Below are 27,440 nucleotides of genomic sequence, written 5' to 3'. Positions count from 1 at the left end.
ATAGTCTGCAAATATATGCCTTTATGTAACAACCCAGACATAAAAATTCATGAGCCAGATTTGGTTTGAGATCTTGAAGAATAATCATATTTAAGTTACGGAAGACCCGGGGCGCCTGGGTGGCGCAGTCGGTTAAGCGTCCGACTTCAGCCAGGTCACGATCTCGCGGTCCGTGAGTTCGAGCCCCGCGTCAGGCTCTGGGCTGATGGCTCAGAGCCTGGAGCCTGTTTCCGATTCTGTGTCTCCCTCTCTCTCTGCCCCTCCCCCGTTCATGCTCTGTCTCTCTCTGTCCCAAAAATAAATAAAAAACGTTGAAAAAAATTAAAAAAAAAAAAAAAAAAGTTACGGAAGACCCAAGACTACTTTCCTAAGTGCAATCATTGGTTCAAACAGATCAAGTCTGATGAAGGAACACACAGAAAGAAGTCCAGGCCATTGCTATTTCTGGAAGCTCCCAACTCTATAAAAAAGTAAAGAAACGTAAACACATGGTTACTTGATGTGTAGGTTTTCTTAAATATTTATAAGTTAATAATTTAACAAGTTAATTTTTAAACAAAGCAAAATATGGAGTAGAAGTTGTACTATTTAAAAAGCAATTAAAGCATTTGTAAAAAAAATTTTTTTTAATTTTTTTAATGTTTATTTTTGAGGGACAGAGAGAGACAGAGCATGTGTGGGGGAGGAGCAGAGAGAGAGGGAGACACAGAATCTGAAGCAAGCTCCAGGCTCAGAGCTGTCAGCACAGAGTCCGACACAGGCTCGAACCCACAATTTTAATTCAAAATATACTTGATAGGGACACAGGTTTAAAGTTGCTGAGAGATGTAATCTTGGTGAATATAGGTAAAATTTCATTTGGAGATGTGATTTGGAGATCCTTTCTGAATGTCCTGGGCCAAATGGCCTTTTCAGTCCCTGTGGTAGACCCTGGTGGAATCTAAATTTTTTCCTTCCCTCTTCCTTCCTTCCTTCCTTCCTTCCTTCCTTCCTTCCTTCCTTCCTTCCTTCCTTCCTTCCTTCCTTCCTTCCTTTCTTCCTTCAATTTATTTAACATTTCAAATGGTTAGGAAGTAAATGAACCAAGTAAGAAGATGGACAGAGATGTTTGTGTACTGTAACACTGTATGAAATAAGAAAATAGTGCTATAGAACCTAAATATTCATATCAATAGGGCACTGGCCTGGGGCGCCTGGGTGGCTCAGACTGTTAAGTGTCCGACTTTGGTTCAGGTCATGATCTCACGGCTCATGAGTTCAAGCCCCACATTGGGCTCTGTGCTAATGGCTCAGAGCCTGGAGCCTGCTTCAGATTCTGTGTCTTCTTGTGTCTCTCTGCTCATGCTCTGTCTCTCTCTCTCTCAAAAATAAATAAATATTTTAAAAATTTAAACAAATAGGGCATTGGCATTTTAAATATTGGTCGTTCACAGGATTTTCTTTCCTTCTAACACTATAATTTCTCTTTAGGAAATCCCAAATACTTTCGTATCTCAATTTTCACATCTCAATATATGCTTATGGCTCTAAATTTAAATCTTCAGCCCCTGCCTCCTCCCTGAGCATTCCACACCCAACCACCTAAAGGACACCCCACACCCAACATGACTAACTTTATTTGGTAGCCCACTTGATGAAACTAGAGTCATTCAAAAAGACATCAAATACTTTCTTCTGCATCCTAACGGTTCTCAAATCCATCCCTCTCCTCTTCATCTCTATATTTTTGCCTTAGTTCCATCTCTGGTTATCTTCCACCCGACTTTCACCTTCTAACTCCAATCTTACTTAGGGTGACTAGGTATTGCAAACTGAAATACCAACAGGCAACAGATAACTTAAGTGAATATAACAGGTCAGGTATAGATATTTTGGTGTGGTGGCATCCTGAAGAACACATGCTTTATCTAGAACACTTCCAGTTCTTTAAGTGCAGTACTTGAGTTGCTAGATTTAGCAAATAAAATTCAAGACTCCCATGCAATATTTGGGATGTACTTATACTAAAAACTTAGCCATTATTTAGCTGAAATTCAAATTTAATTGTGTGTCTTGTCTTTTATCCAATAACCCTATCTAGACTTCTCTTCAGAGTAAGAGGGAGGACAAAAGAGATGACTGATGAGGTAGCTAACATACAGTGGGGTTGGAAATTTAGGTTTTGGGTTCAAGAAGATCTAGTTAGTCCCAGGAGATAGAAAAGTCAAAGAAGGCAGGAGCTAATAAAAGTGTTAGAAGTCTGTGGAGTGGATAACGATTGGATCGCTCACCTGTTGGGGGATGAACTGTGTTTCCCCCCAAAATATGTTCAAGTCCTAAGCCGCAGTACTTGTGAATGTGACCGTATTTGCAACTTGGGTCTTTGCAAATATAATTAAGTTAAAATGAAGTCATAATGGATTAGGGTGGGCCCTAATGCAATGACTGGTATCCTTATAAGAGGGAAATCTGAACACAGAGACAGAGGGGAAAACCCCATGGAAAAACATAGGCAGAGACTGGAGTGATACTACTACAAACCAAACAATGCTAAGTATTGCTGGTCACCACCAGGAAGAGGTAAGGAAGGATTCTTCTCTAGGGCCTTCAGAGAGAGCATGGCCCTGTTGACACCTTGATCTTGGACTTCTAGCCTCCAGACTGTGAGAGAGTAAATTTGTTGTGTTAAGCCATGTAGTTTGTGGTGATTTGTTACAGTTGCCCTAAGTAATGAACCAGCCTACTCCTTTCCCTTCATAACCCACATGGTTACAGAGGACACTTTTGGCAGCAATGTTGGTATGGGACTGGTCTGAAGCAGGGACAACAGGAGTAAAACCAGTGACTACAGCTGAGCTAGTGTCCCTCCCCCTGGTCTGGTACTGTGAGATTTTGGTCATTCTCTGGTAACTGGACCTCAACTATGTAAACTTAGGAACCTATCTGTTGGTCTTGCTAAAGTCTACAGACTCATAGTCAGTCACTCTGCAGAGATAGAACCAGCCCTGATAATAAATGAGACACTGGTTCCAGTTTGTCCTTGTGGCCCATCACACACCTTTGCACTTGGGTTTCTAAGAAGACCATCTGCGCTTATAAAAAAATTCCTACTTCTCACTTAAACTAGCTTGAGCTAGCTTCACTGAAGTTCTCTTTGTTACCTACTACCGAAGACCCATCCCGTACAGTTTATGATTCTCTGTGAGGAATGGGAAAAAGTCCATTCAGGTACTAGTTTTCTAGTTTGTTGCAAAATGTAACAAAATGCCACAAACTGGGCGAGTCTACAGGTCCAAAATCAAGGTGTTGGCAAGGATGATTCCTTCTGAGAGCCTTGAGGGAAGGATCTATTCCAGGCTTCTCTCCTTGGCTTGTAGATGGCCATTTTCATGTTCATTTGGCATTCTCTCCATGTGTCTGTCTCCAAATTTCCAAGCTTTTTATAAGGACATCAGCCATATTGGATTAGAGTCTCCCCTAATGATCTCATTTTAGCTTGATCACCTCAATTTGACCAGCAATGCAGCAGGAAGCCCATCTGAGACTAAAAGCCCTAAGATATATGCAAAAACTTACTAAGTTACTTTATACCCAGTGGCCAAAGAACAGGTTATTCTTGGCAGTGGCCCCACCTTGTTTTCAGAATATGGCTTAGATTCAGAGTCAAAGAAAACTGTGCCAACTCTAATTTCACTAAAGACTTGAGCACAGAAACTTGGTTTAATCCTCTTTGCTTCTCTCACCATCCACTGAAACTTCAGTGCTCTCAAACTAACCCCTCAGACCTGAGAGGCTGGATTTCTAAATTCATAGTTTCACTTTGCTTTGGTCACCATCTTTAATTTTTAAACTTTAACATTCAAATAAAGGTATCAATAAAGGAAAATCCAGTCTGATGTTCATGTAGGACTTTGCAAATTACTTTCAGGACCAAGGGTACAAGGGGGTCCCTAGTCCAGGATCTATTTTGCATGGGTTGAAACAACAAAACTTACAGTCCCAAGGTTTTTTTGAGCGTATTCATTTTAAATGTTCTCACAGATTGCTACATTTCTAAGAAATTTCTATTACTCAAGAAATATTCACAGAAAAATAGCTAAATGAAAAGCCTTATAAATGCCTTCAAAGGGCTTCCAAATATCTTGGCAGGCTCTCTAAGATTCAAAATCTGGTTCTCAAATTTTAGGTTCATAACCCTACCTAGAAAAAACTCACACTCACCAGTTGATAAAAGATTGATGTGTAAACCAGGATGTCATGGTACTTACCCATGTTGGGGCATAGACATTTTAGGGAAAAGCGTATTCATGTTTACTATTCAAGAAAGCCCCTTTATTGGATTTAAGCAGGTGGATTCAAGCAGCACCAGGCATGCACTATGATGGACACAGGAGTGTATCATCCTATCTCCCCTCCCGTTGCATTCCCTCAGCTGCAGAGGCTATGATGGCTAATATCCACACTAGCCTCAGCTGAAGACAGCCTCTGCATTCAAGATCATGCCCCTTCTCAAGGCAGCCTGCACATTTTGACCGAAAAGCCTTGGTGAAAAGGCTTGGTCTCTTGCTCCAATTCATGACAACCGAGGACAATTTTGTAAGGCCAATTCTGCTCCAAAGGGATTAGCTTAGGCCTTTGTTGTGGCAGCCTTATTTCCCAACCTTTTCCTCTGGCACATTGTTGCTTCATTCATTACTCCATATGTATTGCCTGACAGCTCTCCCCAGTTTATTTCCTGCACGTAAAACTCCATTTCAGAGTCTGCTTCCCAGGGAACCTCATCTGCAAATATGCATAACTGGAGATGCCTATACTATCTTTTTTTTTTTAACCAAAGATAAGAAGGGCAACAAATACAATAGTCATACAGCAGCTATTTATTTGGCAGGACCTAGACTAGCTCCTTGGGATAAAAAGATGAATGAGGTTACCAGTAGATACTCTAACATACTTACTTAGCCACAGGGTAGAGATGTCTTACTTAGCCACAGGGTAGGAAGTTCCAGGTAGAATCAAGGAAGGTTTCCTGGAGATGATGCCCCATCTGACTCTGGAGGGATAAGTTAAGAGTTTGCCAAGGGAAGGAAGATAAGAAAACATTCTATCTAGATAGAGGGAAGCATCTGTGGTCAGGGTGGTCACAATTACTACTAAATTCATCAGAACATGGAGTTGGCCAGAAGAAGTTTTACGCCACCAAATTCAACTCATTCAGCAAACCAGTCACAATTATAAACAGAGGTGGTGGTTGGCAGGGTGGGTGGAGTAGCACCATACTATTCTCAGTGCTGAGGTCTTAAATTTTAGAGTTTAAAGAAGAGAGTGGAGATAAAGAGTAGTAGTATTAGCATCCAAAATGTGACCTCTCCACTGGGTTCTCTCTTTGGACACTGCAGGGAAGGACATCCCTCTATCAAGCATGCACGAGATTTTCCCTTGAGCCACCTATTAATCTGTACACATCTTCAGCAACTGGGCAATCCCTTCCCTCTAGATGCCTTCTCTCTTTTCTTCCAAGGCCTCATCATTCTTCTTGCCCCTCTGTCCTACCCTAAGGCTTTGCTGATTCTTTCTAGCCTATGATTTATGTGACTACTAAACTGGGGTCATCAATATTATCCTTGGTGGAGCCAGTGGCAGTTTTTAAATACATTGAGAGAAGAGGCTTCAAGTGCTGTGCTTAGGTGAAGGAGAAGAAGGAAACAGCCCTCTCATTCTCAGCCTCTGAGTGAAACATTTACAATCTAATCCAATCACCTGCTTATGTTGGCCATTTCCTATAATATACATCAAATGCTCTGGTATGCAAATGGTCTGAATTTTTCCTCCTCTTTGTAGCAAAGACTCTCTCTCTCTTCCCTTTTCAAAATCCTAGTTTGGAAAGAACCCTCAAAGAGGAATAGACAGGCACCCCATTCCAAGAACAGAGATCTTGATACATAAAATGACACTCAGAGATACCCCAACAAATAAGTGAGAAGCAAAGGTTCAAACCCTGATCTGTCCAAAGCCCATGGATGTTCCACACTGTTCGCGGAATGAGCATTTTCTACATGCCAGTCCAATGTGAGCTGTTTTACACTGGTCATCTCATCTAATTCTCCCAAGAACACTATGAAGGAGATATAAACTCATGGGCAATGCTTTTCAAACAATTCCACCAAAATGCCCTCAACATGCAGAGGAGAGCCAGCTCTCATCCTTGTGTGACCCAGAGATGTATTGTGAGCAGATGCTGTTGTGTGCCCTTGTTTCCTATACAATTTCATTAAAAATGAAAGCTTCGACTCCATAAAATGTTTAATTTTAAAAAGTGATGTCCTTGCCCCTTAAATTCTCAAGTGAAATTGACATTCCATAAACATTTCCCTGTTTATGTTGTGGCTTCCTTCACCTTGCTTCTAGTAAGTGGAAATCTTAAAGTCATCAGCATTAAGTTTGTCTTACCATGGTTTGTGTCAGCAAAGAGCAGGATGTAAGTTGCATGGGAAGAGAAACATTTCCTGTCTTGTTTACCACAGTATCCCCAGCACAAAAAGCAGTACCTGGAACACAGTAGGGGTTCAAACAGTACTTGTTAGAATGACAGTAGGAGGCAATCACTGGAATGTAGGCTTTTGATCAGTAGAAGGATCATTCTCTTAATCCTCATCTTCATTAGGAACTGAGGAACAATCTTGACAACTGCATACTGTGCAAATATTATATGTATTGTATAGGAAGATAGGAATAGTGTGCAACTTGCCTAAATTAGGGAAATAGCTCCTCTTATAACAAGATTTTATTTTGATTCTTTTTTTTTCAATGAGAGGGATATTGAGAGCACAAGAGATAGCAGAGGGACCAATAGATCCCACTCTACCTTAGTTCCAAACGAAATGCCTCAGTAAGTAATATACCAATGGTTACCTGTACTGCTTCCATCCCTCAGTCAGGGACAAGATTTCTCAACCATCTAAACAGTAGACTGGCTGCCTGTTTGTGTCAATCCAGTAATTTTTTCTAACAAGATGGATCATAGAGGTATTTTCCCCCTTTTATTATCTTCTTTAGGGCAGAATTTATGGGTCTATAACGTCTGTTGTGATCTGAGTATTTGTATCCCCCCCCCGCCAATTTATATGTTGAAGCCATAACCCCCAATATAATGGCATTAGAAAATGGGCCTTTGGAGGTAATTAAGTTGAGCTGAGGTCATGAGGATAAAGCCCCCACCGTAGGATTCATGTACTTATAAGAAGAAGAAACCAGAGCTCTCTCTTGCCACCACATAAGGACACACCTAGAAGGTGGCCATGTGCAAACAGAAACAGAGTTCTTACCAGGAACCAAACTGGCTGGCATCCCAATCTCAGACTTCAACTCTTCAGATGTGTGAGAAAAATAAGTGTCTGTTGTTTAAGGTACCCAGTCAGTCTATGGGATTTTGTTATAGCAGCCCAAGCTAAGACAATATCCAATCATAAATTTCTTTTGCCTTGTTTTAAATCAAAGGGATAGGCTTCTTTCTAGTTTTTATAAAACTGTTGAAAGAAAACAAGCATGATTTCTAGATAAAGGGGCTTCGAGATAGGATTTGTAGATTTTACTTGTTTTCCTTCCTTGTAGTAGCTACACAGCCTTTCCCTGGAAAAGGGGCACCAAAATTTTGGTATAACTTACTTAATAGCAATAGACAATTGTCATAGTGTGTTAATCTCAACTTCTTCCCTTGACAAGGAAAAACTGTTACCTGACCTTGTCACAAAAAAGATTTTCCCAAGGATTTCCCATAATAATGATATTTTGTACTGACAAAAGCAGTTTAAGAAATTATATAATTATATTTTTAATAACATATATATTTATAGGCATAAAAAATGTTCTGGATGGATATACACGAGGGTGTTAATTGAAGTTATAACTACATACTGGAATTGTGTGTAATTTTTATTTTTTATATTTTTGCTTACCTATTATAATTCTCGCTTTGATATATCGCTTTTGTAAAAAGAAAAAAAATGTTTCAACTACCAAAATAATACAAGATTCAGAAAAGCTACATAAGTAGCTTTGGAGAGTACCAAAATTACACTTAGATTCTATGGCTTTCAGAAGGAAGTAAGAAAATTAACATGTATTGGGTACTTGCTATGTGTCAGCAATTCTGCTGGTGGTGGTATTATTCCCATTTTACAGATGAGAAAACGAGGTTCAAGAGGGTTACATAAATAGTTTAAAGCACATACTGGTACAAAGCAAAACCAGAATTAAACCAGATTCATCTAATCCCAAGGCCACACTCTCTCCCCTTGACCAGACAGCTTCCAGCACTGCATGATGGAAAGCACCAGACACCTAATTTTACTCATCACCACTCAGGCACCTTGTATACAATAGGCTGTAAATAATGGTTGTACCTAAGTTGCATCTGAGTCAAGTTCCTTTTTACAGCTCAGGGCAAGAGTGCCATGTGAGGCTCAAAGTCATCCACTCGCCCCTTTACTCACCCTCAGTAAAGACAAATAACTATAAGAATCTTGTTACAGCTGCTGTGCAAAGTCCTGCGTCTTTTAAGAATAAACGTGGCTTTCATTCTCTCTGCTTGTGGTAAAAGCCCATTATTAGGGTGACTTACAGCCCTTTGATAATTCTGAGATACACGTGTTCTTAAGGGAAGCGTCTCTACATCATGCTTGACTGACAATTGGCCTCTTAGTTTAACAACTGGCAAAACATCACAGCGTTGCCTCAATTGCCCTTTGTATCCTTGTCCTGTTGGATGTTTTCTTAAGCATTAATATGACTGATTCCTCATCACACCAATGAGCTTTGGGCAATTTATTTATCATTTCTCCTTGCCATCACATCACTTCTGGGAAGAGCATAATTGCTAAATATTTTTTTCCCACCATTAAAATGAACATAGTAGCACACTGAACGTTGTACTTCATGGAATAAGTTTGGCAAAGTGGCAAATGATTGGTAAAAACCAATATTATAGGTGGAAGAAAGGCTAAATATGAACAGAATGCAGCTGAGTGATGACACTTAGGGAGTGGAGGAAAATCATCTGGGATATGTGGTAATGGAGGGAAAGTTCCTGTCTTACAACAAGGACTATTTATCTAGTTATGAAGCTCTCATAATGGGCCAGCCCCTGGGCTAAGTGCTTTGCATATGTTATGTGATTCATTCCCACAAGCAGGAGCTGATCCAGGTTGTGTGAAGTTCTGAAGATTACACACTCTGCAGGGGAAGGGGGAGGGGGGGGGGTCTTTTAGATTATAAAATTCAAAATACAACATGCCCAAGACTCCCTGTGAGGGGCCCATACAAGCGAGGTACCTCAATGCTTAAACTTTCTTAGCTTCCTGGTAAACCCACAAACCCTCTCAAGCATGTACTACCCATTCTACATACAAGGAAGCTCAGTACAGTTAAACACAACCCTGTCACAGAGCTCCCAAGTGGCAAAGTGAATATTCTAACCAGGCTTCCGAAATCCTTAAAAAATTATCCAAAACCACCAAATAGGCAATTCATGAGGACAAACACCCTTGAAACAACAGCACATGTGGATCTGAGAGCTTCCTGACAGGGCCAGCCCCTGTTAGAGCCTGCAGGGCTTGGAGTTGCAGAAACTTGCCTCAATTCTGCAGGAATTTGCATCTTTCAGATCCATAGAATCTGTAAAGAAAACCACTATTGAGGAGACAGAAAGACAGGTTTTAATGGTTCTGCTTATTGTGTCTACAAACCAAAAAGCAAGGGAGAAAAAAAATTATTTTTTTTTAATTTTTTTTTTTAACGTTTATTTATTTTTGAGACAGAGAGAGACAGAGCATGAACAGGTGAGGAACAGAGAGAGAGGGAGACATAGAATCTGAAACAGGCTCCAGGCTCTGAGCTGTCAGCACAGAGCCCGACGCGGGGCTCAAACTCATGGACCGTGAGATCATGACCTGAGCTGAAGTCGGACGCTTAACCGACCAAGCCACCCAGGCACCCCGAAAAAAAAATTATTTTTAAGCCACATATACTTAATTCAGCCAGATAAGAAGCTGTCCCAGAGAAGAAGCTACCAGGGTAGCTAGTTAACAGATGGGCTAGTTAACAGCTTGCGGGGCAGAGGGAGTCCCAGTTTGTAGTGTTTTCCAATGTCTACGGTGTCAACACTTCTATTATGACTGGTTTCAATTTATCCATTGTTTGGGTAACTATGGATAGTTTGTTTGGCTCGAAAAATTCCTGAATATTCAGCAATCAACTCCTGCAAATAGGTATTAGCCATTCCAGCACATCATTGGCCGGAGATGTTTGACTCGGCTATGATGGTCATGGCCTCAAGTCCTTTGGTTTATATAAAGATTTTTCTTAAAATTCAGAGGCAAATATTCTTGGCCTTGGAATCTTGTCTAGTTGGCACTATGGGCAAAGGACTTGAGATTGTTAAATCTCAAGAATGTTAGAGAAATGAGTTAGGGGTTCTTCAGTCTACAGGGACCTGTTTATAAAATCTTTCTGCATCATGTACTCAGCTACTGATATGGGTATGAACCCTCAGCCCCTGTCCCTCCCTACCACTAGCCCTGTTGACGCCCCTCAATCCTCTGCCCTCCCTCCACCTCATGAGCAACAGCCAAGGATAGGACAACTGGTAAAAGCAAAAAGGACTAGTCCAACCTCCTCATTTTACAGATAGGAAACTGAGGCCCAAGGAGAAGAAAAGTGACAAGTCATACAGAATTTTAAATACTCCAAGTGGGACTAAAAGTTAAGTCTTCTGCCTGTCTGTCGTTCTTTCTAACACCTTGCTGTTGAAGCAATTAAACTTTATGATAAACATTTCGTGATGATATCTTCGAACCGCACCATATCTTCCAGATTAATTTTGTAGCAACATCAGGAAAGTGATAATTTGGCTGTTTTGGGCACTGACTCATTTCCTTTGTCCCTGCCTTTTTTTTAGTTTTCTAGAGCTGAAAACACTCATCACTGCATAGGTAAGCTCAGGGCTACCTAATTCAAAGGCCAACAGAAAGCAGAGCCTGAGATGGGGCTTGTGTGGAGGCAGTTTATTTGGGGATATAATCTGGGGAAGAAGGGAGAATCAAGAAAGGTGTCTTACTAAGCTCCCGCAACCCCAGGAGGAGTTTTAAACAATACCTTCCAGAATTAGGGGGTTTCTACAACATGGGACTTTCAGTGCAAAAAAATAGGAAAGTCCTGGGAACATTAGGATGAGTTGGCCACCCTCAGAAATCATCTACCCAAAGCCAGAAGAGGGGAACATTTATTCACCAGCTACAGTCCTCTATTGGTTAAGTTGCCCTGTGAGACAGATGCCAACTTCCTTGCACTTGCCATGTTGCATACATGGAAGTCAAAACACATTTCTGCAGGTGTCCAAAGAAGAGGAGTAAGAGCAGCCCCAGGGCAGAACGAGAGGTAGTACATCTGAGGTGAGGGACTGGAGGCTCACACCTCCGGTGGCTTGGTGCTGCAACAATGGCTGGAGTCAAGCTAGGCTGAGAGGATGCCAAGCAGTGTGCAAGGGGTGTCCGATGCAAGGCATGAAGGTGATGCAGGCAGCCCTGGTCCTGAGCTGGCAGAAGTATCAAGTGACCCTCTGGGACCCGGGATATAGTGACTACTAAAGTTGCTCTGCAGCTTACCAGGCTGACCCTTCATGAATCTACCCATGACAAGATGTTGATCTTTACATGGTTTTCCTCCCTTCATCTCTCCCTTCCCCTCTTCCCTCCTTTGTCCCTTCCTTCTGCCACGCTTCTGTCATCACTTCTTTTCTTCTCCAATAAATATTTAGTGAGTACCTATAATATCCCAGGGACTATTAGGTACTTGAGATATAAAAATTAACTAAACACAACCCTTGCCCTCAAGAAGCATGTAGAGGAAGAACCACCAATCATAAAACAGGTAGTTAGAATACAATGCAACTCTGGTAGAGAAATGGGCAAGAGAAAAATGGGACAAAAAAACTTTGACACAGGAAGGAACATCTATGGTTTATAATAATAGCAGATAATTTTGATGGGGTGCTGACTGTGTTCCAGACAATGTTCTGAAGTCTTTCTAGTACCAACACATTTCATCCTTACAACAGCCCTAGGAAGGAGGGGCAATCATTACCCTGATTTAGAAATGAGAAAACTGGACTATTGAAAGTTTTCCAAGGTTTAAGGCACAATGGCACACACTATAGCTGGTCATCAAAACCCATTTTCTTTCCTTCTAGGGCGCTCAGCTAGATCACACTGCTCAGCCTCCGTTGCAGTGAGGTGTAGCCATGTGACTGAATTCCAACTAAAAGACATGTACTATTTCCAGGCCTGACCCATAAAAACCTTCCATGTATATCCTCCATATGCTTTTCTCCTTCTGGATATCTAGAAAGGATGACCTTGGAAAGCACATGTTGAAAGTGGTTGAGTCTCCATCAGTCTGGGTCCCTAAATAGAGCTGGGCTTGTCCCACTGATTATTCACCTGCTCAGCCCTGTTACTTGAACAAGAAATAAATTCTAAAAAAAAAAATTAAAAAAAAAAAAAAAAAAAAAAAGAAATAAATTCTATTGTGTTTGAGCCATTATAGATCTTTGGGTCTTTTTGTTAACAGCAATAACTCCACCTATTTTATAAGTCTCTCTATTAATGCCATTAGTCTACTGTAGTTAATATAAGTACATATGAGAAAGTAGCAGAAAATTAGATTGAAAAGATAAATGAAGGGTGTCATGGAACATATAAAAAAGTCTCACCCTTTTTTTACTCTCAGAAGTATGGAATAATTCTTTTAAGACAGAGCAGAAGAAAATAAAAGGGTAGATATAGTTCCAGTTGGGAAGAGAGGATAGTTGACAGAGGTCATGTCTAAAGTGCTCTTTTTTTTCTGAGCAATAAGAAGAACAGTCATCTTCCTGAGGGCATGCTAGCTGTGCCCGCGTGGAGGTGGGTTGTGAGGGAAGAGGCTGGGAGCTTGAGAAAAGTGGTGAAGATCAATAAGGCGAGATGCAGCAGTTAAAAGAGCAGACTTCGGAGCTTATATCCATCATGATCCTGTAAGGAAAACAGACATCACTGGTAGGCATTTCAAGTAGAGAGGTACTTAACACAGGAAATTAGGGGCTCTCAGGATGGGCAGGAAGTCTTGACAAGCTAAATTCAGGGAGCTCCCCACTAGCTTTCAGCTTCCTTGCCTCAGAGCCAGAGAGCTACGACCACCCAACCCAGAAGCCTGCAGGAAACCACTGACAACTTCATATACCTCTACAGAGCCAGGCTGGTGAAATGGCAGAGAAATGTGGCAACTGAAAAAAAAAAACCCTGACATTTGGGAGGTCCATTTTTGTGTTTTATAAATGCAACTGCAATTCTTTAAAACGTACTCCATCAAGACATGTGATATATGTCCCTTCCCCTAGAAATAGGATAGGCTTATGACTGCTTAAGCCAGCAGAATAGGATGGAAATGAAGCTATGTGACTTCTAAGATTAGTTTATAAAAGGCCTTGAAGATTCCTGTTTTGCTTCCTGAGAAGAGTCATGCTAGGAGCCCTGAGCTGCCATTTAAGAAGTCTGACTACTCCAGGCCACTCTGCTGTCTGGAAGCACAAGCCACATAGAGAGGTTTATAAGAGGAGGCAGGAAGGTCAGAGAAGGCAGCGAGGCCATGGTAGCAGAGGGACAGAAGATGTAATGATAAAAGTAGAGGTTGGGGTGATATGGGCCATAAGCCAAGGAATGCTGGCAGCCTCAAAAAGCTGGAAAAAGACGAAGAAGTAGGTTGTCCCCTGGAGCCTCCAGAAAGAACGCAGCCTGGCTGATCCATTTTAGACTTCTGGCCCCCAGAACATACATTGCTTTAAGGTATTACGTTTAAGGTAATATGTTGCATCAATAACAAACTAATACAATGCCTGATGCTAAAGACACTCTCAGTAAATATTTCTTAGTAAATAAACAGATGAATAAGGCTATAAGCATCTCTTCTCATAAACACATGGAATTGTACTCCCACATAATTTTAAAAGAATAATTTATTGTCTGATATCTAAATATTAGGAGGTATGATATTCTCAGTTCCCCTAAACTCCTAAACCCAGACTAAATGTAGGCAGGAATGAGTCAAATAGAAAGTATTGTGTTTTAAGAAAATTTACTGAACACTTATTATGTGCTTTATTTACTGTGTTTCACTTAATCCTCACAAGAACCCTACAAGGTATGTACTACTAGATCATCCACAGGGGCATTAAATAATTTGTCAAAGGTCTCATAGCTCACAAGTGATAAGGCAAGGATTAGAACCAGGCTGACTGACTCCAAAGTTCGAGTATGCAGACTTTATAGTACATTCGTGGTGTGGGAAAAGAATAGCACAAGATGATGGAAAGCCTAGTGCACCGGGAGTCTCCAGATTAGGGTCCAGACTTGCCCCTGTGTGACCCTGGGTGAGAAGGTGAGGTGATGATTGAAATAAAGGTCAGAGTGATGGTCTTAATTCGGGGTCTGGTTTCTTTTTCTGAAAAATAAGGAGGTTGGGCCAGATGACCTTTAAAGTCTCCTTTAGAACAGGGTTTCTGTATGCATTTCCAAGTTAAAGAAAAATCACACATGCTGAGTGAAATAAGGACAAGGTAGCAGCATACTCTGCTTGATGTGCTGAAGGAATCTGTTTCCCTTGGTGAACATCTGGTTAAGTTGCGGTATCCATCTGCTTATGTTATCTCCTTACCACCATGGTTTTATAAAGGGAACAAAGATGAGTATGGTAGACTGATTACAAAAACGGCCTAATTCTTCACTCCTCTCTGTAGCTATGCACTTTGCAACGGAAATTTGCAGTTCTTCCCATTCAGAAATGGAAACCATTTCCCCACCCTTTGAAGGTGGTCTGCTTCTGTGACTTGCTCTGCTTAGCAGAATAGCAGAAGTAGTGGTGTAACAGATCTGAGCCTGGGCTTTGCACTCTTCCAGGCTCTCTCAGGACTCTACCTGGTCTCAGGTTAGCCTGCTGGATGATGAAATACCATGGTGAAGCAGAACCAAGCCATCCGAGTCAAAGCCATGCTAGATTAGCCAGCCCCTGACCAGGCTGTCAGCAGACCACAGATGCCTGAACAAGCCCAGCCAAGATCAGCCAAGACCAACCAGAACAGCAGAACACCTAGCCAACTATAGACTTGTTGGATGCCACTATGGCTGGGTTCTTTCCCCCCCTGAAGCTTTATTGTGGCAATAGATAATTAACATGGTTCGCTTTCAAGCAAAGCAGAAAATATGGTAAATGAATTATGCCTGTACTAATCAGAATAATCCATCAGGAAAATTAATCTAGGTTGCAAGTGACAGAAATCTGACCTAGACTTGCTTAAACACACAAGGGATTTATTGGATTATGTTACTGAAAAGTCCAAAGATGGACACAGCTATATCTACATGCACCAAATTTGTCATTGGGAACTTGATTCCTTCCATCTCTTGGTTCTACTCTTGTCTGTCTTAGCTTCGTGTTCATGCAAATACTCCCTCCTCATGGGGCAAGATGGCCACCAGCAGCTTCCAGCTTAACTCTGTTGTATTCATTGTTAAGTAGAAAGAGGATCTCTGTTCCCCAATAATTCATGTAAAAGTCTTAGGGACAACTTTCACTGGACTGACTAGAATCACACACCTACCCCTGTTTTTTCAAGGAGATATCCTGGGCCTAGGCTTGGGTCATGCAGCCAACCCCAGAGAAAGGGGATGGCTGGTATGGAAACCACACAGACTAAGAACAAACAGAGGGGCTTCCCTAAAGGAAAATTAAAGTAGTGCTATCAAAAGAATGGGCAGTAAATGAAAACAATATATGATTTCTATACTCTTCAATATTACTAATGAATTAGAGAGAAAAGAGAGTGATGACTTCTTAGCATTGATTCTTCCGCAGAACAGCAAGTGGTTCACCCCTACCCAGAAAAACATTTCAACATTAATGTCAAAGTAGCTATTACTATATGCAGTTCTTCCTCCACCCCACCCGAATTTTTGTCAAAATCAAATTTTGATCACATCTACCACGTAAGTAGATAATAAGATCAAATGCCCATACACATGAAAGGAAGGTTTTGTGACAGTCCTAGAAGCTATGAGGTATCTGAACTTGATCTCAAAGATTCTTGAAGTGTACCCATAATCTTCCTGAATCATAAAATTGGTTCCAAGTCCTAATTAGAGACATAACATAGTGCAGTGGCTAAGAGCACAGATTCTGAATACAGTCTGCACATGTTTGGGTCCCTGCTCTTATTGCTTTATGACACTATGTGACTTCGGGGAAGTTCCCTAGTCTTTCTGTGCCTGTTTTCTCATCAGTATGTAGAGATTATAGAATTTACCTTGTAGGAAGAGTAAATGAGTCATAATGTACAAAGAACTTGGAACAGTATCTGGTATGTGGTAAGAGCTTAAAGTGTCAGCTATTAATCATCTGGGAGGATGCATGTGGAAACAAGTCCTTTGAACCTGGGGTAAGAAAGTGTGGTACCATAAATCAAAGATGTATGACCTTGGCTGAGTCACTTATCGTCTCTGGGATTATTTTACTTCTTCATTTACAATATGATGGAAATTATATCTACCTTGCTTACCTCACAGGGCTGCCACAGGATCAGAGGAGATGAAGAGTTCTAACTACTTTGAAAACTCCAAGTCCCTTATTAATATTAATCATCACCATCCAGATTATCTGATTTGTGTGTTAGCAGAGAAGTTTTTCATCTGATGCTGCTCTGAGTAAGGAATCATTAGGAAAGAAAATCTTTTGCTGAAATAAAATAATGGCCTCCTCAACCAAACCCAGTTCAAAAGTCAACAGGACTACTATGTGATTTGAAATATCCACTGCCACCTTGATGCTTAACATGAAGTAAAGTTGATTGTAATGGAAAGGGTATTAAAAAATTGGGGGCCAGGACATCTGGATTTTAGTTCCTGGTTCTGCTGTTAACTTACTGTATCATCTTGGGTGAGTCATTTTATTTCTCTGAAGTTCTCTAGTCTGTAAAATGAGGCATGTTTGCTATACTATGACTGCATGGTTCTTGTGACAGAGAAGTTCCTGGGCATTAGGGTTCTGATTGTTTCTAGGTAGAGGATTACTCATCATTAGTGTTAAATGAATCTGAATCTCTGGAAATCTCTGAATCTCTGGAAAATACATCTTCCCAGATGGCATTGTATTATAAATACAATATTTGGTTAAGAGAATATACCTAAGAGTATATGTTGAAACCACAATGTCTTTGCCTCTGGAATTCCCCACGAATATAAGCACAGACCAACTTATAAATGCTCCAGAAGACAACAGCAGTCTTCCTTTCTTCAGTCCTACAAGGCATCTGGAAATGTCCTCTTCCATGGACCCTCTCCCATTGTGCTTGCCTTGGGACTCTGTCAGGTCTTCTAAGAGGCTCTTTCAGCAATTTCCTACTATAGTCTACAAGGCCCTATGCAGAGGCACCTGGGTGGCTCATTCAGTTAAGCATCTGACTTCAGCCCAGGTCATGATCTCACAGTTTGTGAGCATGAGCCCCACTTCAGGTAAGCCTGCTTCTCTCTCCCTCCCCCTCGTTCACTTGCACCCTGTCTCTCCCAAAACAAAAAGGCCCTATGCAATCTGCTCCCCAACACCAACCTGACTTCTTTTCCTCCTTATTCACTGTGTACCAGACAAGTGGGGCTTCTGGCTAGTCCTGGACCAGATCAGAGTTTAATCCTGCCTCAGTGCCTTTGCACTGACTGTCCTTCTACCTGAAATTATCTTCACCTAAATAGCCCCATGGCTCCTTCCCTCACTTCCTTCCTTCAGGTTTCTGCTTCTCTAACCACCTCATGTAACATAGCAAACCTTCCCCACTTTGCTCTGATGTTCCTTAAATTAGGTACCAGCTAAGATGTGATAACCAAAAAATCCAAAAATGATGTGGCTCATATTAGATAGAGGTTTATTTCCTTCTCATGTAAAGTCAAGAATTGAACAGTCTAAAGCTGGGACTCTGCTATCTTCCGCACTTGGCTTCCAAGGATGGTTCAGTCAATGCTATTTCCCAGCCAGTGGGAAAGAGAAAGAGAGGTTCCAAGGCAAGTAGCTTTACCCTTCAGCAAATGACCTGCAAGTTACATGAAACGCTTCCACTCATAATCCACTGGCCTGATCTTGGTCACAAAGTTTTACCCACGTGCAAAATGGGGCAGAAATGTATGGCCACATCACTAGCTAAAACTTGAGGTAGGGGTTCTTCTTCTAAAAGATGAAAAAGAAAAACTTCTGTGAAACAAGTGAAAAGTTTCTGCCACACTCTATTCACTTACTATATTTATCTCTATACCACCTACTGCAATCTAATGGCCTATAGATTTACATGTTTGTTTTTGTCTCCCCACACTAGAATATGAGCCCCATAAAGTTAGGGAACTTTTTTTTACTGCTGTATCTCCAACCCTTAGATAAGTGCCTAACAGTAGGCACTCAATAAAGACTTACCTAGTGAGTAAATTATTTTTTCCTCTTCTGTTGTTAGGCACTCATTTCTCTGTGATTTACTTTGGATCTCACAGATCCTAATTTTCCTGGTTTCTAGTATTGACATTCTGGTCCTACTTCCTCTTGGAACTCCCAGTATTTAAGAACAGGGTGTCATCCTTCTAGATCCCATATTAGGTAGCCATAATGCTTAGCAGAGGACTTTTGGTTTAGAAGGAGGAGTTAAGAGGAAGTGCTATTTTTAAAAATTAATTGGCTTTATTCTTTATTTTTTAACTTTTTAATGTTTATTTATTATTGAGAGACAGAGTGAGACAGAGCATGAGCATGGGAGGGGCAGAGAGAGGGGGAGACACAGAATCCAAAGCAGGCTCCAGGCTCTGAGCTGTCAGCACAGACCCCAACGCGGAGCTCGAACTCACAAACCACGAGATCATGACCTGAGCTGAAGTTGGATGCTTAACCGAATGAGCCACCCAGGTGCCCCTGGCTTTATTCTTGAGGCAGTTATAAGTTTACAGAAAAATTGGACAGAAAGTACAGAGAATTCCCACATACCTACTTTCTGTCCTCATACGATTTCTCCCATTATGAGTGTCTTGCCTTAGTGTGGTGTATTTGTTATGATGAATGTCCCAATGGTGATATATCATTATTAACTAAACTCTGAGTTTACTTTAAGGTTCACTCCTTGGTTGCATAGTTCTATGGGTATAATGCCATGTACTCAGCATTACAGCATCATACAGAATAATTTCATTGCCCTAAAAATCCCTTGCACTCCATCTATTTCTTCTCTCCCTATCTTTCTCCAAGTTCTTGGCAAGCACTGATCTGTGTACTACCTTTCTAGTTTTGCTTTTTTCCAGAACAACACATAGTTGGAGTCATATAGTATGTTGTCTTTTCAAATTGGCTTCTTTCACTTAGCAATATGCATTTATGCTTCTTCCATGTTTTTTCATAACCTGATAGCTCATTTCTTTTTATTGATGAATAATATTCTATTATATGGATGTACTATGGTTTGTATATCATCCACTTATTTTTTTTTAAACATTGATTTATTTTTGAGACAGAGAGAGAGCATGAACAGGGGAGGGTCAGAGAAAGAGGGAGACACAGAATCTGAAACAGGCTCCAGGCTCTGAGCTGTCAGCACAGAGCCCGACATGGGGCTCGAACCCACGGACCGCGAGATCATGACCTGAGCCGAAGTCGGACACCCAACTGACTGAGCCACCCAGGGGCCCCTCATTCACTTATTAAAGGACATCTTAATTCTTCCAAGTTTTGGCAATTATGAATAAAGCTGCTATAAACATCCATGTGTTGATTTTTGTGTGGACCTAAGTTTTCAATTCATTAACTTAAATAAGAGTGACTGCTGGGCCATATGATAAGCCTTAGTTTAGCTTTGTAAGAAATAGGTAACTGTCTTCCAAAATGGCTGTCCCAGGGCACCTAGTTGGCTGAGTCCATACAGCATGGGCCTCTTGATCTCAGGGCTGTAGGTTCAAGCCCCATGTTGGGTATAGAGATTACTTTAAAATAAACAAATAAATAAATAAATAATCAGTCTCCAAAATGGTTGTCCCATGTTGGATTCCCACCATCAATGAATGAGAGTTCTTGTTGCTCCAGACCCTCTCCAGCATTTGATGTTGTCACTACTTTGGAACTTAGCCATTCTACAGGTGTGTAGTGGTATGTCACTATTTGATTTGCAATTCTTCAACGACATACAATGTTGAGCATCTTTTCATATGTTTATTTGCCATCTGTGTATCTTCTTTGGTGAGGTGTCTATTGAAAGCTTTTGCTTATTTTTTAATTGTGTTTTCTAATTGTTGAGTTTTAAAAGTTCTTTGCATATTTTTGATACAAGTCTTTATTCAGATACGTGTTTTGCAAATATTTTTTCCAATTCTTTGGCTTGTCTTTTCATCCTCTTCAGATACATTTTTAAGTGTATCTTTTAAAGTATTCCATCATAAGGATGCCTGGGTAGCTCAGTTGAGCGTCCAACTCTTGATTTCAGTTCAGGTCACGATCTCACGGTTAATGGGATCGAGACCCATGTTGTGCTCTGTGCTGACAGCACAGAGCCTGCGTGGGATTTTCTCTCCCTCTGCCCCTCCCCTGCTTGCACGCACACTGTCTCTGTCAAAAAATAAATAAATAAACTAAAAAAAAATTAAGTATTTGGGGCGCATGGGTGGCTCAGTCGGCTAAGCGCCTGACTTCGGCTCAGGTCATGATCTCAGGTTTGTGGGTTCGAGCCCCGCATCAAGCTCTGTGCTGACAACTCAGAGCCTGGAGGCTGCATCAGATTCTGTGTCTCCCTCTCTCTCTGCCCCTCCTTCACTCATACTCTGTCTCTCTCTCTCTCAAGAACATTAAAAATTATTTTAAAAATTATTCTATCATCTAGATGAAAGAGTGGCATATGAAAAACTAAGAAGTGTCCCTTCCTCTGCCTCCCCTTACTAATATTTGAAAACTTACCATTTTATATATGTAAGGAATTCTGGAAGCAACTCTATTAATTCTTTGACTTCACATGATATAACACTTAAATCATGAATATGTACATTACTTCTTTTGACATAGGGTTAATTTTACAAAGTCACACAGTGGAGGGAACTTCCCAAAATTAGAACCCAAGTTTTCTGACCCCTGGCCTGATATTCTTTCTTATCCATCACACTGACTCCTCTCATCCACACTTTTTTGATTCTTATTCCTCATATAAAAATTTGTTTTGAGAGGAAAGCTTAAGTTTCCAGCCTTGTTTATCAGCAACACAAAAATTTTATATTAGCTATACAAGTATTATTTTGATTTCCAGTGTCAGAGCCCAATTGAAATAGCCTTAGGCATAGAAGGGCAAAATAATCAAGTAAGGTAACTGAAAAATCTGAAGACTGGATGGATCCAGTGGCTGGGAGTAATTAATCTCTTGATCTCTTTCTCCATCTCCCCTCCTCCTTCCCCTCCCCCTCCCTTTTTTTCTCTCAGCTCTGTTTTCCTTTGCAAAAACTTCATTTTCAAGCCAACTTCTCCTGGCAATGACAATGGCCACCAACAGCTTCAGGCTCCTATTATCTTGACTCATCCAAGAAAAAGAAGCTCCTCTTTCCTTGTAGCTCTAGCCAAAATTCCAGATAGGGCTCTTAGCCCAGCTTGGGACACATGCTCAACTCTGAACCAGTTACTTGGCCAAAGAAATACAGCCTAGGACACAGGCCTTTCCTGTTACCTAACCTGAACCTCAGACACCAAGAGTGAAGTATGTGCTAAGGTTCTAGGTGCTTTAGCATACATTTGGTCATGTGATTCCCAAATTAGAATCATCTGGCATCAGAATCATCTGGCAGGCTTGTGATCACAGGAACCCCACCTCCAGAGCTTCTGATTCAGTAGTTTTGTGGTGGTGTTATGCCCAGAATTCGTGATCCCCAAAGACCACCAGGGAGCCGAGTCCGATGCAAAAGCAAAAGAGCCTTTATTCGAGCTAGCTCGAGCTCAATCCCCTACCTGCACCCACGCAGCAGTGAGATACTGGGAAGAGAGAGCGAGTTTCAAAAGGACAAAGGTTTTATTGGGGCCCAGGGGCAGTTGGTGAGGTAATGGCTATGGCCTCAGCCGATTGGCTGGGGAAGGGTCCGAGTCCTGTTAGGCAGGTGAGGGGGGGGTTACTCAAGGGGAGGAGGTGTGGTCAAGGTGAAGGACCCAGAACAAGATGGAGTCGGCCTGCGTAGGCCCACCCTTTCAGTGGGGCCTGAGAATTTGCATTTCTAACAAGTTTCCATTGGGTGCTGATGCCACTGGTAGGGGGATCACACTTTGAAAACCAGATTACGAAGTCATTGATTCTTCATAACAAACCCATGAGGGGCACCTGAATTGGGTCAGTAAAGTAAGGCCCACACAGTAGTGGCAGAGCAAGAGATCCTGAAGTCCTGACAGCAGAGTCCAAGCTCATCCCACCTCTCATTCAAAGAAGCAACTGCGATATAAAACAACCAAGACAAAAACCATTTTGATGCAAAGATATAACCCAAGGGGAGAGTGGGCAAAGGAAAAGGAGAAATACATCCAAATTATGAGACTCCTGGTCCTTCCTAAAGAAGACGTCAGTGATCTAGTTAAGGATAGAAATATAGAGTAGAAATCATGGGGGTGCCTGGGTGGCTCAGTCAGCTAAGTGTCTGGCTCTTGATTTAGGCTCAGGTCATGATCTCACAGTTCGTGAATTCGAGCCCCATGTCAGCTCTGTGATAACAGTGCAGAGACTGCTTGGGATTCATTCATTCTCTCTCTCTCTCTCTCTCTCTCTTTCTTTCCCCGCCCCCACCCTGCTCACACTCTTTCTCAAAATAAATAAGTAAACATTTAAAAACAAAGAGTGGAAATCATGAAAATAAGTATGTAAAAATATGCAGATGTTTAAATTATTCAAAAGGCAGGTTAACTTAGGTTATCCTCTGGTATCTTTAACAAGAAAATAAGGAATTTAATGTTCATGACAGAAATGCAAATGATGAGTGGAAATGAGGAAGGAAAACAAGCTGAAAATTGACAGCAATGGTGTGTATACACAAGTGCGTGTGTGCATATGTGTATGTGCGTGTGTGTGTGTGTTTCTGAGGATGGTGAAGGGTGTTACAAATATTCTAACACTAACTGAGAACTACACCAACTCCCCTGTAAAAAGTTGAGTAACTCACTGTATTCAACAAGAAAAACCAGCAGCAGCAACAACAACCTATCTGCAAGAGGTATGTTTAAAATCGAAGATAATAGACTTACCCAGAAGAGTCTAATGCAGAGGCTGCAAACTGAAATGCCCATGGGGTCAGGTGAACAACTTAAACCAGTTATGGGCCAGGGGAGGAGTAGCTGGGACAGAGGCAAAGGGGCTGCCACTATTCAGTTCCAGTTGACTGTTGATTTTCTGAATGTGGGTGAGTTTGTGGATTTTTTAAAGACAAGATGGAAATCTGGATTTTGATCTAAAATCTCCAGATTTTTGACAAACTAAAATATTTTAAGAATACTGTAAACAAAAAAATGTAGTGGGCTACACTGGGCTTGTGAAACCCACTAATCTGCAATTTCAGGTCTGATGTCTCTGATGCCTGAGCTTTGAACAAAGGAAAGAGGAAAAGAAGCTCAGTGGTCCCAGTGCCAAAAAGTGGTCACATAATTGAAAAAGAAATAATAATGATAATAATAAAAATTATTATTATTAATGTTTGTGTAGCTCTGTATAGGCTACAGGAGACTTTGACCAGCTTTACATCAAGGATCTCCTTACCAACCAGGCAGTAAAAAAGCAGATTGGGTTATTATGCTTAATTTATTTTTTTTATTTTATTTTTTGATAGAGAGAGGGCCACAAGTGAGCGAGGGGCAGAGGGAGAGAGGGAGAGAGAGAGAGAATTCCTCGGAGCCTAAAGCAGGACTCTTGAGCTCACCAGATGTAGGACTTGTGCTCACCCAATGGGAGGTTTGAACTCATGAACCATGAGATCATGACCTGGGCTGCAGTCAGATGCTTAACTGACAGAGCCACCTAGGTGCCCCTATTAAAGATGCACCCAGGTGTTTATTTTAAAGATGAGGAAACTGAGGCTGAGTGATTAAATCACTAGTCCAATTATCAGCTAATACATGGAAAATCCCAAACCTGGGACCCAGCTGGATCTAGCTTCCATGCTCTGGATGCATCCTGATTGCCACACAACTGTGAACAGTAAATAATTCTCTCAAGAATGGAATAATCTTTGACTTTCTTTTGAGGGGGATTTAGGGGGAGAGGAGCAGAGAGAGAGGGAGGGAGGGAGAGAGAGAGAGAGAGAGAGAGAGAGGGAGAATCTCAAGCATGCTCTACACTCACTGCATAGCCCAAGGTGGGGCTCAATACCAGAACCCTGGGATCATGACCTGAGCTGAAATCAAGAGTCTGGTGCTCAACCAACTGAGCCACCCAAGCACCCCAAGAGTGGAATGATCTTTGGATTAGCTTACCCTACTGCTTACAAGTCACTAAAAGATCCTCCTTGGTCCACTCCTTCTCTTTCACTTCACTCCCCTTTGTTCATTCGAGATCTCACTTCCTTTGTCCCTTGTTGAGTGAGGATCATCTCTGGTTTGATATATTTCACCTATTGAGCCCCTTTCTAGACAAGACCATGCCACCAGGCAGACCTACCCCCTTCCAGACCATCACATACAATACCTGAGCTAATTTTTCAGCAGCCTGTGTGACTATTGTCCCCACTTTATAGATCAGGAAGCTGAAGCTCTCATGACCTCTGAGTTTTACACTCTCCCTTACATTTTCCTTTTATTAGCCCAAGGATGATAGGGATGATGTCAATGCCCAGTGCTAACTTGACAGGGTGTGGCTTAGGATGAGGAATTAAAAATAAGCAAATTTATACTCAACCATTTTAAATCATTTCATATACTATTCCCTCCATTTTATACTGTTTCCTTTACCCAGATAACACCATTCATGTCCATGCTCCTCCTTTGCCTGGCTAACTTCTATTCACCTTCTGGGTCTCAGCTTAGATGTCACCTCTACCCAAAGGCCTTCTCTGAGCTCCACTTCCATGTATAGGCCGGGTAAACTCCTCATGTAATTATATAGTCCCCTGGGCTTGAAACTGCAGTGTGCTAGGCAATAAGGAAACAAAGATTAAAAGGTGAAACTCCAAGAGCTCCTGATCAAGCTTGAGAAGGAAGGAATGAAGGAATTATGTTTCCTGACTGGGATAAATGGATCAGACAGAAAAATATTAGGGGGAAAAAAAGAGGATTACATGGGGTATTCAATGTCTCTGCACAGAGGGAAAAGGCTGGAGGCATGGAAGTACTCATAAAAACAGAGGTGTTTGGGGCACCTGGGTGGCTCAGTTGGCTAAGCATCCAACTTCGGCTCAGGTCATGATCTCATGGTTTGTGAGTTTGAGCCCTGCAACAGGCTCTGTGCTGACAGTTCAGAGACTGGAGCCTGCTTCAGATTCTGTGTGTGTCTCTCTCTCTGCCCCTCCCCTGCTCTCTCTCTCTCTCTCTTTCTCTCAAAAACAAATAAACATTAAAAAAAAAAAAAGAGGTGTTTTTTGTGGCTACTTCAGATATTCCACAGAAACTCAGAAACCTGGCTTTGAGAGAGACCTTAAAAATCATGTGGTATAACCCATATCCAATGCAGAAGTTCTATTACTCTGGAGTTTGTCAGGGTTAAATAAAGTATTGTACGTTTTGTTAATTCAACAGACATTTATTAAACAACTTTTAAGTTCAAGAGATACACTGGCAATGTAAAGTTGAAAAAGTGCATGGTTTCTGCCCTGAAAAAACTTGTTAGGTAGCTACATACTAGAGAATTAATGGTCACTTATTTATCCATTCAGCAAATATTTGTTCCATTTTCTATATGCCAATACGATAACTTGAAAGATTGGGATTATCATCATCTCCGTGTAATAAATCAGAAAGTTGGGTCTCAGATAGGTTAAGTAATTTATCAAAGGTTGCACAGTATCTGGTACCATCCTAAGTGCCTCTCACCCATTAGCTTATTTATTCTGCACAACAGCCCCCTAGGAAATAAGTGCTTTTGTTACCTTCATTTTCCATTTAAGGAAATTATGCTCAGAGATCTTCCCCACAGTCACACCCCCAATAAATGGCAGAGCTAGGACTCAAACTCAGGCAATCTGGTTCCAGCATCCGTGCTCTTTAACCATCACATTATATACATAAGTTATTCAACCAGAGCTGTCAATACAAGCATACCTCAGAGCTATTGCAAGTTCAGTTCCAGATTATCCCAATAATACAAATATTGCAATAAAGTGAGTCAAATGAATGGGAAAAAAAATCTTGTCGTTTGCAACAACATGGATGAGCTAGAGAGTATTATGCTAAGCGAAATAAGTCAAAGACAAATACCATATGCTGGCACTCATATGTGGAAGATATAAAACAAATGAGCTAAGGGAAAAAAAAAATAGAGAGGCGAACCAAAAAACAGACTCTTAACTATACAGAACAAACTGATGATTACCAGAGAGGAGGTGGGGGTGGGATGGGTTGAATAGGTGATGGGGATTAAGGAGTGCACCTGTGATGAGCACCGGGTGATGTATGCCAGTGTTGAATCACCATATGGTACACTTGAAACTAATATAACACTGTATGTTAATTAATTGGAATTTAAATAAAAACTTTAAAAAATACTTTATTGACAAAAAAATGCTAACCATCATTTGAGGTTTCAGCAAGTCATAATCTCTGATCACAGATAACTACAAGAAATATAATAGTAATGAAACAGTTTGAAAAATTGCCAGAATTACCAAAATATGACACAGAGACATAAAGTGAGTAAATGCTGTTGAGAAAATGGTACTGATAGATTTTCCCTATGCAAGGTTGCCACAAACCTTCAATTGGCAAAAAATAAAACAAAGCAAAACAAAACAATGCAATATCTGTGAAACACAATAAAAATGAAGCATGATAAAATAAGGTATGCCTGTACTGGAGAATCATATAATGTGTAACAATGCAATATATAACTTGCAACTGTCAGTTCTTTTAGTGTCCTTGATTTTCATTTTTCTCTCCATTCCTTATTGTCCCATTAACTCCACCATCAAAAATAAACAACAGAGAGAGAAAAGGACACAATTATCTGGGGTGATTTTAGCAATAGGCTGGGAATATTGCTTAGAGTGGGGGCTCTTACCTTCAGGGGACTGAAGACTTCTAATTTTCTGCAATCATCTACACACTTCAGTGTGAATGAGCTTATCTGCTTTTTTCTAAGGAGAAAGTCTGCAGCTTTCACAGAATTCCTTAAGAGACTTGTGATGCATTAAGGCGAAGGACCACCTAAAGAAAAAAAG

At 41.0% G+C, this 27,440-nt stretch overlaps 1 long non-coding RNA gene across 1 annotated transcript; it reads right to left on the bottom strand.

Annotated features, from left to right (window-relative positions):
- Nucleotides 1-352: 352 nt before the first annotated feature.
- LOC131483943 (uncharacterized) lies at nt 353-27,421 on the bottom strand. The gene is made up of 4 exons (XR_009247951.1): nt 27,281-27,421; nt 6,427-6,524; nt 4,935-5,029; nt 353-460 (listed from the first exon to the last, which is right to left on the bottom strand). It is a non-coding gene; the product is annotated as an uncharacterized LOC131483943 (long non-coding RNA).
- Between the last annotated feature and the right edge of the window lie 19 nt (nt 27,422-27,440).

This window comes from Neofelis nebulosa, chromosome 8, assembly GCF_028018385.1.
Source record: "Neofelis nebulosa isolate mNeoNeb1 chromosome 8, mNeoNeb1.pri, whole genome shotgun sequence".
Taxonomy (NCBI): domain Eukaryota; kingdom Metazoa; phylum Chordata; class Mammalia; order Carnivora; family Felidae; genus Neofelis; species Neofelis nebulosa.
This window is presented reverse-complemented; position numbering and strand designations above follow the sequence as displayed.